We start from the raw sequence: 12,186 nt of genomic DNA on the forward strand, positions 1-12,186 counted from the left end.
AAAAACAAAACTGGAGCTTGAACTGGTGGGGAGAGCTGAATGAATCAGCTGTGTCCCCTCAGAGAAGAGGCTATTATTTGCAGCCTATGACTGTGATTTATAAAACACCTATTTTATCCCTTCTCTTCCCCCAGCCATGACAATAACTAAATATTCTCACTAACCAGACTTAGCAGCACCTGAATCTTAAAGAGAAAACTCTCCAGTATATTCAAACAGTATATTCAGAAAACAAATGAAACAGGGCCTCCCTGATGGCACATGGGGTTAAGCACAGCACTGTGAAGCTATCCGCAGCCTCGGCAGCATGAGTTCAATCCCTGGCCAGCCAGATTGCTACCCACATGGCTCAGCAGACCTCTCCTGCCTTGCCTGCTGCTTCCCTCAGCAGTGTATTTCAGTCAATCTGCCTGTTCTGTTCACCACTCTGTCTCTGGTGAATCCTCTCACCCCCCCCACATCTCTGACCTGTACCCCAGCTCTTGTATGCATAAATAAATAAATCTTAAAAAAAAAAGAAACAATTCCAAGCTTACGACCCTGTCTCAACTATTGTCTACACCCAGTGCTCTATCTATTGCTCAAACACAGTGTAGAAGTTGAGGCAGTCATAAGACTGTTAGAGACATATTAGTCAAGGAGTTGTCACAGGGAGCAAATCACTGTGGATTTCCACACTGCAAATTGGGTACCATAGCACTGTAGAAATCTTGAAACCATGATGCTCCCTGCAGGTGAACTTTCTGTGTCCTACTGCCTCAGTTCCTTCCCACTATTAACACTTACTAGTGTACCAGCATCTGAATAGGTGCAACAGCATCAGGCTAGGAAATAATAAAAACCTAGAGATCCTGGGTAAAAAAAAACAAAAAAACAAAAAACACCAAAAAACTAGGATATTACCCAGCTTCTAGTAGGAGGGGAATAAAGCCAACTTACCAAGATAACAAAAGGAACTCCCATTTACAACCAATGAAAACTGAAAGTGGAGAGACAGAACAAATCACAAATGCTGAGGCAAAAGAACCCCAGAAGAAGTGGAATCCAGCAGAACTATGGAATATGCCTGAAGAGAAATTTGTTATAACTGTGCTTGCTGACTTAGGAATACAATGCATTGATTAAAAACAGGAACAGAATAATTTAAGAAAATGTGAGACTGTTAACAAATAGAATTAATGGAGCTGAAAAATACTATAACTAAATGGAAAATACAACAGAGGGTCTCAATTGTCGACAAACAGGAGTAGTAGCGAATAAGTGAGCTGAAAGTGCAGTGGTGGAGAACACCCAAAGAGAACATGAGAGAAACAAGAAAAACAACAACAACAAAAAATTGAAAACAGCGTAAGATTTCTTTGAGATAATCCAAAGAGAAATAATATCAGAAGGAGACGAGATCATGGAGATAACAAAAGGAGATGAGAAAGAGAAAGGCAGAGAACATATTTTAATCGAAGTAATAGCTGAGACCCATATCTTAATCTGGCAAATGAACCAGAGGTCCTAAGCCAAGAGGCCCAGAATTCCAAACAAAATAATCCCAAGCTGACACACATCAAGATATATTATAATGAAACAGTTGAAATTCATTGACAGTGAAAAAAATATTAAAAGCATTGAGAGAAAGGAGATTAATCTATAAGGGAAAAGTCTGTGGACTTTGCAGTGGAAACCTTCCAGGGAAAAAGGGAATGGGAGGAATATTTGGAGTACGCAAACAAACAAATTCTAGTGTGGAATACTTTATCCTACAAGACTGTCATTCAAGACATCCAAGCTCTGTTCTTGATCTCAAGAATCCTCCAAGCCATGTAATGAGAGATTCCTCATTTAGGAAACAGCAATGGCCCACAGCTTTATAAGTAGTTTGTTTAAAACAGGGAAATTTTTTGCCCATAGAAATGTTGTGCATGACATTGAAACCACAGATGCATATTTTTAAAAAATACTAAATGGTTCTATGAAGCCACCAACAATGGATTTACAAGGAAATGCCTCCCTACCTTCCATGGGGGTTTTAGGAGCACACCCTAGGGCAGCCGTGACAGTAGACTGCAGCAGATTCAGAGATTTCCTCTTCTCCTACCGAGCAGTGGGATCAGATCCTCCCCTTCCCTCTGGGTCACTTCAAGTGCTCCATGCCAAAGGAAGTGAGAATGTGAATTCAGGACAGAGGGTCCTGGGAGGTTGGCAGGGATGGTGAGACACACCCTGCAGGTACTGCTGAGCAGGGAGAGCAGAGGTGAGGAGAGGAGAGAGATGAGGGAGGCACAGATACCAGTGGGTGGGAAGGAAGACTCTGGGATTAAGGAGGAATGTGATGCCAGGGATGGTGAACTGGAGGAAAAAGTATACGTGAAGTTGGTAGTCTCCAAACAGGGCATTTGAGGGTGTAGGCAACTTAGGGCACAGATCTGAGCCTAGGCATGGGGCTGAGCAGGGCCCCAGGTCTGTTCCCTTCAGTTTCCTCACAGCCGCCAAGGTAGGGGAGCCAGGCTGGAGGTTTAACTTCCAGATGGGGTCATGGAGGTGATGGTGCTGAACAACCGTGGTGATCACCTTGGTGATCCTCTGTATCCTGGATGCTCAGGTCGGGGAGAAGCCAGCAATCTCCTTCAGGACACAGTGACTTTGGAACCCTGTGTTGGCAACCAGACTGACAAACAGTTCACCTCCCTGGCCTCCCTGGTGGTGCAAGGGGTTGAGAAGCAACCTATGAAGCTGTCTGCAGTCTCTGCAGCACGAGTTCAATCCCTGGCCAGGGAGCTACCCACACAGCACATCAGACCTCTCCTGACTTGCCCACTGCTCTCCTCAGCAGTGTATTTCAGTAGATCTGCCTGTTCTGCTCCCCACTCTGTCTCTGGTGATTCCTCTCACCCTCCATGCCTCTGGCCTACACCCCAGTTCTTGTTTGCATAAACAAATAAATTAAAAAAAAAAAACAGTCCACCTCAAGATTTTAGTAAGACACAAATAAGAACATAACTGAAAGAATTTTCTGAAGGGAAAAGAATTATCCTCTAGCAAAATACAGTTTTATTATTCTTTAAGAATCTACTTCCTTCCCTCACTTTCCAATATCGTTTTCCTCCTCCCTCTCCTCACTGAACTGTCAATTCTCTTTGACCTCCTTGCAAGGAAAAAAAAAGGGGGGGGGACTGTGAAAATGGCAACCAAATGGAGCATCAGGCTTCAATGTCCTGTCCTCACCCTAAACTGACGCACAAAGCAAACTGGAACCATCTTCTGGGCACAGATGATTTTCCTGAGGTTGAAAAATTTGAAATTCTGATTTATTCTTCCTGTTAGGAACTTGGGGAGAGAAGGCAGAAGAAAAGGTGTGTTGTGCCTACAAATCTGTCATGCTCTTAGGCTTTGAGAAGAAAACACTGAACTCTAAGAGTAGCATTATCTAAAATATCTTGGAAATCTCCCCCCTCCCCCAAATCTCAATGTCTCCCAACTTTGGGGATCTGAGTGGAGAGAACACGGGTGATGCTTAGGAGACTGAAGGGAGGAGGTGCTGGTTGGGTGCTGGGTTGGTAGACTGGAGGAGAAGCCTGCACACAGTCCTTAGTCCTGCACCACTGGCATTTGTGAAAGGCAGTAGGGAAGTGGGAGATTCTTTTCTCTTTCTTTTATTTAAAAAAAAAAAAATAGCAGGCCTCCCCGGTGACACAGCGGTTGAGCACTGGGTTATGAAGCTGCCTGCAGCCTCTGCAGCGCCAGTTCGATCCCCAGCTGCAGGGTGAGGGTCCCACATGGCGCGCAGACCTCTCCTGCTGCCTGCTGCTCCCCTCAGCAGTGTACTTCGTCAGTCTGCCTGTTCTGCTCTCCTCTCCCCTCTGGCTCTGGTGAATTCTCTCACCCTCCCGTGCTTCTGACTGTACCCAGTGCTTGTATAAATAAATAAATAAATCTTAAAAAAATAGCATTTCATCTTGTAAAAGGCAATAAATTATTTTCTTTATCTGTACCTCAGTTTAGGAGGAAGGGGGAAATGAGAGGAGGAATAACAAAATCTGACATTTGTTTAAAGTATCTCACTTCTGGTCCCTGTTCCTTCCATTCAGTGCCATACTCTGATGACACATGCAAGTGGATATTCTTATCCATATTTTACAGAGAGAGAAACAGATTCAGAGAGGTGAGGACATCTGTCCAAGGGCGCAAAACTAATCATGGTAGAGCGGCGACTGGAATTCTATGGCCTCTGAGGTAACATCAGGGGTCTCTTCAGTGAAAGGTCTTCCTTTCTCAGGGTCTCTGTTTGGGAAGCACACACAGTTCTTTGATCTCTTGGAAGCTAAGTTCTGTTCTGTAAGTAATTATTTTTAATTACTTTTGACTGAGTGAGTTATGACATCTTTGTCAAGAAACCTTTGGGTTCCCACTGAGTCCCTGCGGCTGATCTTTATTGCAGAGACATGATGATTAAAAGGTATTATTCATCTCCTGCTTCCCTAGGGCCCTCAGAAGTCACTTTCACCTCAGCTGATCCCAACAAACAGCCATGCTTCTCATCTTTGCAAACTCAGGTCAGGGAGGACAGGAAAATGGTGTCTTGTTTTGGTTACTCATTCATGGTGTCCTCTTGCCCCCCACCTCCTTTGGGGCACCTAAAGTTATACTTCCTGCCTTGAGATGGAACCAGAGTAAAATACTGACAAAAACAGAACAATTGTCCTTCAGGAAAAACTGGGAGGAAGAAAGGAAGAGAGGGTAGGCTGCTGCCCTGCACCATCACTTCCAGCAGCAGTAAGAGCGTCCGTGGCTCCATCTAGCTCCACCAAATCTTGCCTTCCATTGCTGGCAAATGCCTCTTACCTGAGTGCTGAGGCAAGAGGAGTTGCCCAGGCTGAATGTTCACTGTGCTACTCTCTGGCTGGCATCCTTTGGAGCAGCCATGGTTGGGGCTATGGGTGGTTAAATTTGGGGGGCAGCACTGTAAAAAGGACCTGGGCATGCAAATCCCATTCAACTTGTCTATAAATAATTCTGATTATTTCCTTGCTGGGCCTCCGGTAGGTGGCTGCTTTCTGGTTGGAGGTAGGAGACATTCTACATAGGAATGACCTCTCAGCAGAGAGAAGAAATGTTGCATAGAAGCTGTTCTGTTGGGAATGTTAAACAGAATTCTGGGTTTCAGATCTACAGTTGGTATGACCAGGTTTGAAGGGTACGGGGAGGGGCGTTTTAAAATTACTGGTTCTTTCTGACTTCTGAAAACCCAGGCAGCACCAAGATGGCTGAGAATGTCCCTGCTTAGCTGTGAGGGCATGTTGATGTGATCAAGGTGACACAGAAGACAGAAGAGTTCTCTCCACATAATTCTGAGGAAAGTCTGGGTTGGAGTAAGATTCAACCTCCTAGTTCAGATTCTATGCTGTAAATTTTTGTTTTAACTATTTCTAAATTACCTATAAAGGCATTCATTACTTTCAATTTATGTTTAATTAAAAGTGACATGACCGAGTATTAGTAAGGGAAGACGTTTTGGTAAGGGAAGGGATTGTAAAGAAAGAAATCTTCGTGAATGTAATTATTATTAGCCCTATGTCTTATTGGCCCTCATATTTTATTTTAATGCAATTTTAGGACTCATCACTGCAATTTTAGGATGCACAGTAACATATGTTAGAACTCAGAGGATGTTGGTTTCTCTAAATTTACAGGTTTTGACCCTTTCGAGAATCCTACATTTTAGCACTCTGAATCACATGTTGCCTAACAGTGCTTTGTAGATAATACTATGAATCATCAAGTGTGCAGTTAGCTCTGAGTTTCCTTTAAAAAGTATGTATCTAATTGGGTAGAGGCTCTTTACTGCTGCTTTACCTCCCTGATGTCATTTCTGCCATTGAGCCTGGTTCTGTGCCCAAGTTTACTCTGAGTAACCTGAATAGTGTGATGCCTCTGCCACAGGAGATCCTTGTAGCCAGTCAGGGACAACTGACATCTGCAGTACTTTTTCTTCTTAATTGTGAATAGCCCTGGATCCTTTAGTTATCTTTCCTTAGTCAGAGTTTCTAAACCCATGGACTTAACTACCTCTGCAAGATACAAAGAAATTTGTTGGTGTTTTTTTTTTTTTTTCCTAAAGATTTATTTATGTATTTATACAAGCACTGGGTACAGTCAGAAGTGCGGGAGGGTAAGAGAATTCACCAGAGCCAGAGCAGGGAACAGAACAGGCAGACTGACTGAGATACACTGCTGAGGGGAGCAGCGGGTGGCAGGAGAGGTCTGCGCGCCATGTGGGACCCTTGCCTAGTGGCTGGGGATTGAACTGGCGCTGCAGAGGCTGCGGGCAGCTTTGCAGCCCAGCGCTCAACCGCTGCACCACGGGGGAGGCCCAAGGCATGTTTTTTTGTTGTTGTTGCCAGGATAATAAATCCATATTTAATTATTCTATTATATATGTTTATTGTGATAAAATATATATCACATAAAATTTACTCTCGTAACCATTTTTAAGTGTCTGGTTAAGTGGCATTCAATGTATTCATATTGTTGTGCATCCATTGCTCCAGACCTCTCTCATTTTCCCAAACAGAAACCCTGTCCATCAAACATTCCTCTCTTCCTCCTAGCCAGTCCCTTTCTATTATCTGTCTTTATGAATTTGACTATCCCAGGTATCTCACTTAAATGGAATCATACAATATTTGTCCTTTTGTGTCTGACTTATTTCACTTTGCTTAATGTTGCATATTATAGTATGCATCAGAATTTAATTCCTTTTTGATAAGTGAATAATATTCTATTGCATCTATATGCTACATTTTGCTTATCTTTCATCTGTTGATGGACACTTGGGTTGTTTTACATCTTTTGACTATTTTATATAATGCTCCTATGAACATTGGTGTACAAGTATCTGAGTCCCTGCTTTTAATCCTTTCAGGTATATACTCAAGAGTGGAATTGCTGAATAATATGAGAATTCTATGTTTAATTTTTTGAGGACCATCAAATTATTTTCCACAGCAACTGTACCATCTCACATTCCTATCAGCAATGCATGAGGGTCTCAGTTTCTCTACAACACTGATTTTCTGCTTTTTGATAGCAGCCATCCTGCTAGGTAGGAAGCATATGTCATTGTTTTGATTTGCATTTCCCTAACAAGTAATGATGTTGAGCATCTTTTTGCATTTGTCAGTGTGCTTTTACAACATGTCTAGAACAATGGATATTCTCCAGGTCTTTTCAATTCCACATAGAATAGAGTTCTACAAGCCACTGAAGATCATCCATGTAGGCAAGAATGAATAGTTGCATTCTATTGCTACCTCAACTAAATTGACTCATCAACTAAAATTGAATCTTCATCATAATGTTCTGAAGCTATATTTTCCTCACCCTTCCCTTGATCAGGTAGAGTGTTGAATCTAAATAAAGACTTTTTAGCAAGATTAGTTCTCAATTTTATCTAGCTTTCCACTCTATATGGTCACTCTCAGTCTGCATTCTATTGACCTTTTGTAGTTTTAGGGGTCAGTTATCTTTAATGTTACAGTTAACAGTTCTCACTCTAAGACAAGAGCAGGATATGAGCAGAATTTGGTTACTGGATTTTGAGGTACACTTTGCCACCCATTTTGTGATGCTAGATCACAGCAAAGGGGAACACAAACTAGGAGGTGAGAGATCAACTTAATGTTGAATTTGATGTTCCAAGGTCACCTGCCTGTTTGGGCTTCTAATTTTTTATAAAGAATGGAGTAATAAAGACTCCCTACATCATAGCATCCTATTTGTCCTCGGGAATATGCTGGGAAAATACAAAATCCACAAGGCATACAGTTTTACAAAGTCAATTTCAAACTCTTTTTATTGTTTCTCCTAAATGAAATGAAATACATAAAATACAAGGGTTTCTTTTTCTGCTAAGGTTTGGGAGGCCCCAAAGCTAGAGTCAAAACCCCATAGCCTTTATGTCCTTTCCCTATCTGGAGTTCCTTCTGCAGAGCTCCAAGAAAGTCAAGAGCTAGGATGTCAGCCTTCTTCCCTGAGGGACAGTGCCGCCCTTTAAAATGCCCGGTAGGGAGGCCACAAGCTCCTCCACTGTCCTTTGAAGTTCTTTAGCTCCTCACAGTTCCCACATTTCTGTGTGCTCAGGAATTGGTGAGAGCACATCCTGCTGTGTTTACTTTTGAAAGAAGACAAGAAAAAGTCACCCATGTGGAGCCAGGCATTGCAAATAACCCTTTCTGCTGAACCTGCTCTGGTTTCTCTCTATCTGCAAAGGAGGAAAAAGCCAAAGGAGGAAGGACGGTGCCTGGGAAAGGCGAGAGAGGAAAACGTAAGAACTAGGTCTGTCATGACTAAATTCACCAAGTTCATTCTCAGAATAAGAGTTCCTATATCATTTTAAAGTCAACAGCTACTTCTGTCACTCTTCTCTATTAAAGAGAAACTAACCGCTATTTTGTGGTTACATAAGAAAAGCAAACACACACCTCCAGACACTTAAAATGCTGCCATCAATGATGAAATCAATTCACTCCTCACAGAGCGGGGTTTTCTGACAACCACATTCTGTGATGCTGTTCTTCTGGAAGCTCTCTGGGGTGTTGGAATGAATATGGTGCGGGAAATATGAGCACCTGCAGGCTCCTCCCAGCATCTTAGGATTCATTCTTCAAGTGCAGCAGCCTTCCTGGCTGGGAAGTGACACTGTGAGACTTACACTTTGTGTAGGCAGTTAAACCACCAAGCCTGTGGACCTTCCCGAACCCCAAACAGGAGGGGAGAAGTCACCACTAACACCTGAGGCTAAGAGGGTTACACATTTCTCAGCTGGTTTGCACAGTTTCAGAGGAGGTTGCCATTTTCCCCTTGGGTAAGTGAAATGAATGACATCATTTATCATACTAAAGTAAACTGAACATTTCAGTAATTCAGTACAACCCTCATCCCTGATTAATTTGCAACATGAGTTAAATTTCGCAAAGAAGTGACAGATTAAAATTTACCTTTGGGAAACATATTTTGTTGACTGCTAAGCATTATACTGAGAGTATTTTAAATCGTAAGTGGAGGTGTTTAAGTGCGGAAGTTGTAGATATTTATAAAGGAAATGCTGGTTAGAAATATTATTAATAGCTCCTATTGATTGAGCCCCCACTATCTGTTGGATTTCTTTATATTCATCCAAAAAAAGATGCCCACAGCAGTTCCCAGGTAGACGTCATTATCCCCACATAACAGATGAAGAAATTGAGCAGAGAGGGGAAACATCTTAGGATTTATAGCTAAAAAGGGAAGGAGCAGGCCCTTTCCACCATACTTGTAGCCAGTTTTTATTTTTTAATGTGGCTGTCCCGAAGACAGACTATTTCTAACTATTTAAACTGATTTACCTACACCCAACTTAATAAAATGCTATTAGAACATTTTAACTATTTGCTCTGAAATTTCATCAATCGATACTTAGTTTTCTTATAATTTGTCTGAACACAGAGGAATCACAGTGGCTATTTAGTTTGGTAGAAAGGCATGACAGCAAATAGAGCTTTGCTCACTGAATTCCCATCTTACCATTAAATGCAAGACCTGAGATCCCAGGCACTTTTGCAGCACCCGCATCCCCTACCATGGGGTCTGGCACTTTTGTAATTGTTTCTAAGTAAATACTGTCTAATTGCTAAGCTACTCTCCTTGAGGAAGGCCCTGTGACCTTTAGAAATTCAGTCCTTGGAAGAAAAAAGTATATGATATTGTCTAACATTATGGTTCATCTTTTAAATATTTTTATTTAAATATTTTATTTTTAGGGAGAAGTTCCTGCATGTCCCCAACTCTATAATACCTATGATATATTTTGCGCTCTGGGTTTATGATAGCATAATAAAATATTCTTTTATGTTCTAATCAATTATGGAGTTGGCCTTCCTGAGACATATCTTATATCAGAGGTCTATTATTTACAAAGATGACACATTTATTTTCAGCAAATTGGGAAAATATTATTTCAGGTGACTAATAAAATACTCAAAAACTTCTACCAGGTTACTTTTTCCTAAGAGAAAATAAAGGAAAGACATTATTTTTTATGCAATAAACTTAAATTTGTTGCTTTCTCAGCTTAGATAAGCAAGATTCATTTACTAGAATGTTAGATTTTTAAAAACTTGACTTTTCTTCCTGAGCATACATCTATGAATCAAGGGATAGCATCATTAATTCCTTTTGAAGAAAATAAAATTCTCAACAAACAGCTTATGTACTAAATTGCCCTATTTTGGGGGAACTCTAGAGAGTGAGTTTTGGGGAAAACTAAATTTTAAGAATCCAAGGAGAATATGAAGTAAATTTTCCTTGAAATTTGCCAATAGGGAAAATCAATCTGAAAAGTTAAACTGAAAGGTTATAACAGAGCCAAAGTTTTAAATTTAATTTCTGCCATTTGATATCCATTCTGGAAAATTCGTGCATGATATTATGTTTTCACCAAGCTCAATATCATGCAGGGGTCTCCATCAGATTTGCACTTTAGGGACCCAGTCACACTATCAACTCAAGCACCAATTTCCCCACTAGAATTATGCAATTTCCACAGAATATATTGTAGCAGCAAGGAGTGGAATGTAACTCCACAGTGATTAAGTCTAGTTGACTAGGTCAAAGGACATGGGCAAATTAAGATTACTTGCAGTAATCTTTACTTGCAGTTTGATTTATCAGTCTGCCCTTAGTCTCTACACTTACCACATAACTGTTCAACTTTCTTTCTTTTGAGCTCTTAGAGATCTAATCCTACACTATGTTTCACCAACTTTGTTTTCCTGAGAGATGGGAGTCAACTTTTATTTTCCTTATGTTATTTATCTATAAGGGAGGGAGTAACAGGATGTGTGAAACACTTTTATAATGCTGGTTCCTGGGAGCAGATGTCTTAATTTACTAAATTAAGAGATTTTCCAATTCAATTGGACATAATAATACTGTGTACTCACTTATGTGTGACATAGAACTAGGGAAATGAGAAAGGTATATTTTTTGTCCCTGGTCCTTATTATTAGAAAGGGAAGAGAAAGAACCTAAATTGGTATCTCTCATGGGTCCAAGTGCCGGGCTGGACACTGTCCATTATTTTTCATGGCTTCATTAAGTCCTCACGTTGCGGGGAGAGGATGCCCTGAATGAACTCCACAAATTCAAGTTTTATGGACTCCACACCCCCACCCCAGGCCAAAGAGCTCCAGTGTACCAAGGACTGCAAATCCCATAATGTCATCACCACCGAAGGGACAATTGCTGGGAACGGAGGGTGGAGTTAAGCAGCCAGGCTTGGTATATAACCAGAGACAAGTGGGCCTCGCCGGGGGTTGTTTTATTTTGTTTTATTTTTGTTTTTTGTTTTTTGCCAACCTTTAGCGTGCTGTATGCTATTGGGGTCTCAGCTCAGCGGAACTGGTAGGACACATTCTCCAATATCTCTCTCTCTCCCTGGGTTATTCCTTTCTTTATTTCTGTAGCCCTTTATTAACCTTTTTGTGTGTGCCTGCAGCTGAGTCTCATTAAAAGTCCTTTTTAAGCGTGTGGGTGAGGACCCACACTCAGATCAACCCATTTCACATTGGGATGGCCCTGTAACACTCACAGCAACCTTTAAAGAATGGGCAACTGAATGATCTGCTTTTACAGAGGAGGCAACTGAGATCTAAAAAGGTTAAAGTAGAATATTATCTCATCCTCTGGTGGAACAAAATTCTGATGCATGCCCTAACTTGGATGAACCTTGATGGCACTGTCTATGTGAAACAAGCCAGCCACAAGAGGAAAAACATTATATGAGGCATCTAGACAGGAAATAAAAGAAAGGTCTCCAGGAGCTGAGAAAAGGACAGAAGGGACTTGCTGTTTAATGGGGACAGAGTTTGGGAAGATGAAAAAATTCTGGAGACAGATTGTGGTGATGACTGCACATGATATGACTGTCATGGAGCTGTGTACTTAAAAATGATTAAATGGGAAATTTTATTTTATGTTTATTTTACCACAAAAAAGGGGTTAAAATTGTCCATATACTCACAGGTAGAAAGTAGAGGTTCTGGTTAGCAGTGGAAATAACAACAGGGACACACTGATATCAAAGGAAGAAAGAGCCCATTCAAGTATTTCTAGGGAAGGAGACCCATCTCCCCCGTGTCTTCTTCAATGTGCAATTCA

General features: G+C 41.2%; 1 protein-coding gene and 1 long non-coding RNA gene across 3 annotated transcripts in view; one reads left to right on the plus strand and one right to left on the minus strand.

The window, feature by feature from the left end:
* The window catches only part of PRKCQ (protein kinase C theta), a 115,401-nt gene that overhangs the window by 78,967 nt on the left and 24,248 nt on the right, over positions 1-12,186 (minus strand). The window lies entirely within an intron of this gene.
* Positions 1-12,186, plus strand: part of LOC119244663 (uncharacterized) — a 223,656-nt gene that overhangs the window by 33,740 nt on the left and 177,730 nt on the right. The window contains exon 4 of the long non-coding RNA XR_008551797.1: positions 6,914-7,093. This is a non-coding gene — a long non-coding RNA (uncharacterized LOC119244663). The remainder of the gene's footprint in view (positions 1-6,913; positions 7,094-12,186) is intronic.

Source organism: Talpa occidentalis, unplaced genomic scaffold (genome assembly GCF_014898055.3).
Source record: "Talpa occidentalis isolate TD23 unplaced genomic scaffold, MPIMG_talOcc4v2.1 talOcc4.14, whole genome shotgun sequence".
Classification (NCBI taxonomy): Eukaryota; Metazoa; Chordata; class Mammalia; order Eulipotyphla; family Talpidae; genus Talpa; species Talpa occidentalis.